This window comes from Solanum verrucosum, unplaced genomic scaffold (genome assembly GCF_900185275.1).
Source record: "Solanum verrucosum unplaced genomic scaffold, falcon-dt-bn FXZP01000160.1, whole genome shotgun sequence".
Taxonomy (NCBI): domain Eukaryota; kingdom Viridiplantae; phylum Streptophyta; class Magnoliopsida; order Solanales; family Solanaceae; genus Solanum; species Solanum verrucosum.
In genome coordinates, this window is record NW_026020443.1 from 227,022 (window position 1) to 235,278 (window position 8,257).

The 8,257-nt window shown below is 33.8% G+C and overlaps 1 pseudogene; it reads right to left on the bottom strand.

The window, feature by feature from the left end:
• Window positions 1–1,839: 1,839 nt before the first annotated feature.
• On the bottom strand, window positions 1,840–6,468 carry LOC125808555 (probable disease resistance protein At4g27220; annotated as a pseudogene).
• Between the last annotated feature and the right edge of the window lie 1,789 nt (window positions 6,469–8,257).

The following is an 8,257-nucleotide window of genomic DNA, read 5'->3' on the forward strand; positions in this document are numbered from 1 at the left end:
TTTAATTAGTAGTACAGTAATATAGTTCCTACAGATGATGAAAAAGGTAAAAGTTGGCAAAACCAAAACAACTTCACTTGTTCATGGAGGAAGTTTATGTATCTCATATTACTTCAAGGAGAACAGAAGCTGTATTTGTCTGCAAGTACAACATATATCAGGATCATCCATATGGTAAAAAAATCTAAGATGAACAAGAATAGAGTGAGAGCTTATTTAATTTTAGCAAGTGCAGGAAAAAAATCTCAAGGATATTCCACCATTTGGTACCTCAAAGACCGTGTCCTAAAATAAAAAACAAAAAAACTTTGCCACAGCTTCTCTATACTCATAAATATTCTTATCCACAAGCTACAAACGACATAAGATAAGAAGTTCATGAAAAATATATCTATATTTATAAACATCTGACCAACAATAACAGCGTTGCAGCAAAAAGGAAGTAGGAGAAACCTTGGAGGAAATGGTAACATTGGCCTTTAGACGTTTTGGTGTACGAGATGTGAGGCTAGTGCTATGCTCTAGGCAAATTGGGCTTCTTTTGTGTTGCATCATATTTTCTTCTATTGCTTCAATTTGCAATAGAAACAAACATATTCCTTTTCTATCCAAATTCACCAAACAATACAAGCACGGACTATTTTCTAGATTTTCCTCTCAGGCATGACCCAACTGAGCCCAAAATCTGAAACGAACAAATTCCAAATTTCTATAGCAACTGAGCAGTGTAGTAGAGATGACTTCTGGTTTATATACATTGTTTGCACAAGTAGCATCTGTTGACAATGTGCATTTTTCTTCTGTTGAGATTATCTTCAGTCAAAACATGGTTCGTATGGTGCTTTCCAACTGAAGCAAATCACCTTTGGTGGTAATTTTGTTTTCCAAATTAGTTTCCACGACCAGCTTTCCACCATCTCATTCTGTGCACAAAGGGTTGAGTAGCCTGCTTTGACAGAGTATAAGCCATCAGCTTTGTTTCTTGCCAGTAAAGTTGCACGGTCATACTGCCTGGCATGATGAAGATTTTTTCAGTAAGGAAATTAACTATGGCAAAACATGCTACAACACTATAGTTGTGATTTATTCGGTCTGTAAAAGTAATTGTTTGCAAATGTGACAAGCTTCCATTTCACATTATTGACTACCAAGATTCTTTCGTGGCTGACCAGGAAACATACCATTGTCACTTATAAGTTAAAGAAAGAATATGGAAGTACACCAAGAATAACGAATGCAACACTAACAGAAAAAAAGTGAAAAAAACTGCGTAAATCACAAGGTTTGAAAACTGCCCGTGAGGAGAGGGAATGGAGGAAGTGGGAGCAGTAGGTTCCAAAGTCTTCTTCTATACTACAAATTTGATACACATTCAAACAAAAACCTGCCGTAAATCAAACTTAAAACTGCCCCATTTTTTCTAATGTCCTATCTTTCCATTAAAGTTAAAATCAAATTTACACTTCTTTTCTGCCAGTTGGCTAAAATATTTCACACTGTCTAACCAAACAATGAAAAACATTTCCAAGGAAAATATTTTCAAGAAATCATTTTGAAAAAAAATTATATTCTGGAAATAACCTGTGTCATACCCCACACACCCTCGATCTCTTTGTTTAAAGCATATATTTTTGGAGGTAAAGCTAAGTAGAATGCTAGCAACCTGTATTAATAAACCATGTTTAAGTTGCAACAAGGAGATAACATGGCATGGTATACAGAACAAAGTTAAGTGGAGAACAAATCAAGAAAATTAATGGAAGAAGAAACCACGAGTTGAGTACGCAGTAGTAAGTATACTTGTTTATTCATTGGAGAATAAGCTGAGAGCCTGACTTACCAGTGAGCCATGATGTGAAGCTAACTAACAAATCTTGCTTGAACTCTCAGATTTCTCTGACACGCCTATTCACTGAGAGCTCTCCCTTGCTGAAACTTTCACAATTGGAGACGCATATATCATCCTTGCTGACTTGTTGAATTTTACTGGTATTGGAGCTTCCCCAACTTCAATGCGGAATCTTTTCAATCTAGCCATCCATGTGTGGTCTCCATTGAGAATTGATGAAGTATCCAATTTAATAAAAAGGCAGTTTGGAGCTTGACGCGGTAGTCTTTAGAAGCTCATTGTTCAAATTCTTCACCAAAGTAGTCTTTCCCACTCCTCCCATAATGATCCCCACCTGAAAGGATTAAAAAGGCCCAAAAAATAATTTATCCACAAGTGAAAATGTAACAATGGCTATATAAAGAAATTTAGCAAAACTAGAGAGAAGGAATTGGAAGCTTTAATCATTCACTCATAATCTCAACTTTTCAGCTTAGCAAGTACCAAATCCTAATTATTTTAGGATTACTAGTCTTGGTTTAATTCCAACAATACCTCATCATCTTCTAATAGTTGTAGGATTTTGTTGAGATTCCTTGTTGCTGCTGACTGGCCTTCTATTGATGGTCCTGAGATGAACTCAACTTTTTTTCATCGGGTAATATTCTACCATCAAATTGGATTCAAAGCTTTCTCCAATATCTATAAGCTTACAAAATTGATCTCACGGGTTTTGTGCTTGAGTGGAGACTTCCAAGTGAAGGCTGCAATTTGGACAGCATTTTTATGCAAGCTTCTTCGTCATTGCAATGCTTTCTTGAATAGACTCCCATTCATTCTCCAGCTTCTGAACATCCTTGAGCCACTTAAGGACATCCGGTTTTGGTTTATAGCCTTCTCTCTCAACTCCTTCCACCTTCTCCTTGATAGCATCTCCTTAAGACCTTGAGCCACTTCAAAACATCTGGTTTTGGTTTATAGCCTTCTCTCTCAGCTCCATCCACCTTCTCCTTGATAGCATCTCTGAACTTTGTTAGCTTCTCCATGTCCTTCCTATAATTTCAACATTTGATGAGAAACGGACTGTATTTTCAATCTTAGGATAGAAGCATTTAAACACAAACTTCCCCGCCTCAACAACAAAGTTAGATACAACAGAAAGAGTATGTCCATTGAATATATTACTCTTGAGGTAAATAAAGAAAAATGTTTTATGAGAATGCTAAGGATGCTCTCAAAGATGATCAAATGAAGTTAAGCTGATTGTTTTTACTTTGTTTAAGGCACTACTTACAGAAAATAAATTATTCGATTTTAAATTGTTGTTGTGGAGCCTCTTCAAGCTTGCTCATATGGGAGAAGAATGATTCCTTTTATTTTATGAACTAGACAACCGTTCTTTTCTACTATAATCTTAAACATATTTGTTGATCCATTCACTTCTACCCAGGATATTGGATTTGACTCCTTGAATGGAGAAACTCCTGGAAGAAAACACTATGATATTGGAAAAATTACGCTAAAAAGAAGAATTATTTAACCAGTCATGAAGTTGCAAGATAAATACTTAGCACAATATCTCTATATTTTACTACTACATTTTCCTTCTTCATAAAGTAGAATTCCAGAAAAATCTTTAATAAGTTTTATATAGTTGTTGTGTAGCCTCTTCATTCTTTTGCATAGATGGGAGAAGAATGATTCCTTTTATATTAACAAGTACTTTGGACAACCTTTCTTTTCCCTACTATTTAACAACAAACCAAACATATAGGAAAGAAAAGAAGGAAACAAATGTTGCCAGCAAGAGAGTATCAGCTGTTGCATTTCCTTTATTCTTGAGAAAAGAGTGCAGCAGAGACTTCTCTTATTTTTCTGCTGCAAAAATGCTTGCATTTTTTTCTCCTGTTTTGATTATTTCAAACCCTTACTTGACCCATTCTAAACTTTTTGAATAGAATTATGTCATTATGTTTTTCTTCTGTACAACACAAATTGTACTATCCTATAAGATTGATCTTAGTTTTGGTGCTAAAAATCTTAAAGGTTGAACCCATTTCTGACTTGAATTAATGCAAGGTAGCATAAAGTTATCCACAATAGATCACTCTCTGTTGTCACTGATTAAGTCCTTTTTAGTTTGTCACTGCCTCTAAGTTTATCTATCCAACTTTTGTTGTCATTTTAACTCTTTCCATATGTAAACTATTGATGGAAGAAGGCAGTGTAGTACCAGTTACCCTCAGATTCAGAACTATTAGGGATGGAAATGCAAAAATAAGTTCATGCAGAATTTTCACAAGAGGATAATTGTCTTGCAAAAGTAAAGATGTTGTCTTTGGGCATTCCATGAAGCAATCAGGTAGATTATTAATTCTAAAACCTACAAAAGATATTCTCTTGAGAGAAGCAGACATTTTAATATGTGATATCTCAGCCAACTCAAATCCAACCTGAATAAGAGAATTGTGTGCATACCCAAGGAATTAGCTATCCATGTACCCAACATCTTGAACTACGTCATGCATCTTCACAGAATCAAACTCATACATTTCAAGCAAGCAGGCATCTTTTAGACTCTCAATCATTGTGATTCCCGTATTGTAGGCTTCATGTGTTACGTTCACCAAGTAACCCATCTGCCCATCGGCAATGTGTATGAGATCATCTGTTGGAATAGTCATCGGATATAAGGAGCAATACAAGAAACAACTTTGAATGTCACCTCTCTTTTTGACATATTTGTTATGAGGTTTGGACATTCCAAGTGATTCTAAAGAATCTTTCCACAACTCGACCCTCTTCTTCCCTCACAGATGCTCCAATAACAACAATTGCTAAAGGTAAACCATTGCACTCTCTTGCAATTGCCTTTGCGAATGGTTGAATATGCTCCAAAGAGGCATTATCTTCTGCTTTTTTGACAAACAGTTGCCAAGATTCATCTTCATTCATAGTGTACACCTTTGTTTCGGTGTATGTTTTCATTTGCCTACAAAGATCCAAAAACAAGAAGTTAATAATTACTTTGCTTCTTGCGAGATTTTCAAGTTGGGGTACACCTACATAATCCAAACTTATAGCTTACCAAGCATGATCCAGTATAAGAACTGAGCTCATTTCTTGCTTGAGTCTTTGATGAATTTTATTGGCAACGTCTTGTACTCTTTTGTTGACATCAACCTTTACGTCTATTCTATTGGCAATTTTTGTTTGAACCTTGTTTATGTCTATTGGCGGTTGGGAACTGTAACCCATACCACAAGACCAAAAGACAGTTTAGAGCCTGACGCAATAGTCTTTATGAGTTCATTATTCAAATTCTTCACCAAAGTATTCTTTCCAACTCTTCCCATACCACATACACCAATGATAGAAACCTGAAAGTATTGAAATATCACAAAAAGTAACTTACCCACAAGTAAAAGATGCACAATGACTAGGTAAAAATTTTTAACAAACTAGAAAATGAGCGAGGTATAGGCTTTTACTCATATTCTTTTGATCTTAATTTAAGCTTCACTTAACTTTGCTAATAAAAGATATAGTAGCACCCATATTTATAATAATATTTCTACTTTGACTAAAAACCACTTTGTAAAACTAATTAGACATGAATTGATGAAATTAACAACTATCAAATCTAAAACAAACTAGGATTTTAGTAATCTTGGTTTAATTCCAAAGTTAATTTCTCAAAAGGCAAAAGGTCAAATCTACCATTGAACTAGGTAGAATGGTATAAATTTACCCTCCAATTATAGTTGGAGTCAAATGAGCCCTTGTTGTTATCCAACTGAGCTAGATAACCCCTTATTTTTCAAATGTTGGATGCTTAACACCCAATGATGCCACGTCTACCACAATTAAGTCATATTTTTTTCAACGGAGCACAAATCTACATCTTTCACATAGCTCAAGGGCAAATTTGATCTTTCTCCTTGCTTTTAGTTTTTTTTCTCATTACTCTTTCACTCTCTACTACTTTCCCCACCACTAATCACCCTTCCTTCCTGATTCTCTCATTGCCACCACAACCGCCACCACTGTCTTCCCTTCCTCTTCCCCTTCCCCCCTCCTCTATCTCTGTACCCCTACCTCCTCCTCTAACCCTTCATCACCTGATCCACCCTTCCATGCAACTTTTCACCAACACTCTCTCTTTATTTGTCACACTTACCTCTTCTTATCACACGAGAACAAGTCTTATGGCCATGTCACAAGCTAGAACAACTTTCACAAATGAAATTTGGTATTCTCAGATAATAAGTTTAATTATCAAAAGATGCATTTTGACTGAGAGATCAAAGAGGCTGTCTGTCTCAGAAAGCTTCTCTATTTTGCCAAAATCATTTCTTTATTTAATACAATAAATCATGAAACACACACATCCTAACTCTTTACTAGATGACGAAAAAAAAGAAAAAGAACTATTTTTTGCTACAAAAGAAACACACATATCCTGATCCCTTGTTCTTCCCAAACAAACCCAGCAACCTAGATGGAAAATGCCTAAGCAATCGGTGAAAACTTTAAAAAAAAAATAATGATATCAGAAAAGAAAAACCACCAACCGTCAGTTTTAAAATTTCAATTTTCCATGAAAGAAGATCAACATCAACAGCAACCGCAGCAGCCATGATTTCAAGCAAACCAGCAGCTTGCTCACAGAGTCACAGAGTTACAAGCTATGGTTAGCGTTCTCTAGGTAAAGCCGTCGTTTGGGCTCATTGGACCGGTTTTTGATACGATTGGGCCACAAATTTTAGAGCTGGAAACTAAGCAAATAAAGTAAAATAATTATAAATACATATTCCTTTATATTCATACTCTATTAAATAATTTCAACTAATTTTGATTAACTAATACTAAATTACTATCCTATATTCAGAGGCGGAGCCAGGATTTCACGTCAGTGGATTCTAAATTTTTAAAAAGAACAATGATCTTAACCTAAAGTAACAATCATCAAATTAACGAACAAATACAAGTTCACTAAAAACAAATAAGGAAAAAAATGAAAAGGGAGAGACAAGAGTACACACCGGAGGCCAGATGTTGGATAACATCAATTAGATCAACAATAAAAGTTAGAACCCTAACTTTTGGAGGAAAGAAATTGAGTTAAACTTCTTGAATGTGAGTAGAAATCAATAGTCATATATTGTAGTTTCAGAGTACGATACAAATACTATTTTCCTTTTTAAAAAAAAGTAAAATTAATTACGACACAAATACTATTTCCTTACCGATATTCTATTTTTTTTATTTTTTTTTATATAAACACGCGTTTAGAAATTAATCCCAAAAAACAGTTTGCCTACCGAGATTCGAACCCACATTCCGCAGGGGGTGAACGATCTCATTGGGTGTAGAGTGATCACTGGGTCAAACGCTTTAGTGTGCTTATGGGTTCGCAAGAAATATATATATACATTGTACTTCATATTTTAATACAAATATAGGGTCTACGGAAAAGCCAGTGGGTTCAGTCGAACCCCCTTCCGCTACAGTAGCTCTGCTCCTGCCTATATTGTATTGATAATTAAGACTGATAATTTCACTTATATATATACTGATTTAGTATTAATTAAACGAAATTATCAATCTTAATGATATCAATACAATGTATGATATTGATTTAGTATCAATTAAGCGAAAATTATCAGTCTTAATGAATGGAGGTATGGGCAGTAAATTATTTCTTTTAGAGAATGGATATTTCTTGAATTAATTTGGATTGGGTATGAACATGTAACTATTTTGAGTTTTATGGCCCATTTATGTAGTTTCTTCATTTTAGAATGTGATTTTTAAGTCCGACCTAGATAAATGAGGGTTAAGTGAGGTTGTGCTTATGTTTAGATTGGCTTATTACTTTTGATTTATAAGTCAAAAGTTATAAGTTAGCATTTTTAAATTATGATTTTAAATTTATTTTTATTATTAGTATTTTTAATTTTATATCAACATTTTACAAGTGCTAAAAAATTATTTTAACTTTAAAGCACTTAAAATAAATCAATTCGAAATTTTGTCAGTTCATGGGTTAAATAAAAAATAAATAGAAATTATATAAATAAAGTATTAAAAACAATAAGAGTAGTTCAAACTCTAAATTTATTTATAAATGGATAGAGTGATATCAATCCTTTTTTTGTGATTATTGTGAAATTGGGACAAAGCTAAGTTAATATTTTTAATTAATTAATTGTATTGTTACTCATTAACTGTTTAATTTTCTTTAAAATAGTTATATTTGTTTTGAATGATATCAAGTATTAATATGTTAACAATGTCAATAGTTATTCAATTTTTTTAAAAAATTAGGTCCAAAAAATTTATTTTCTTATAGGGCTGTATCCAACATATTTTCATAAAATGATAGAGATTTCAAATTGAATTAAAAAGAATCAAATTTGTTTCAAG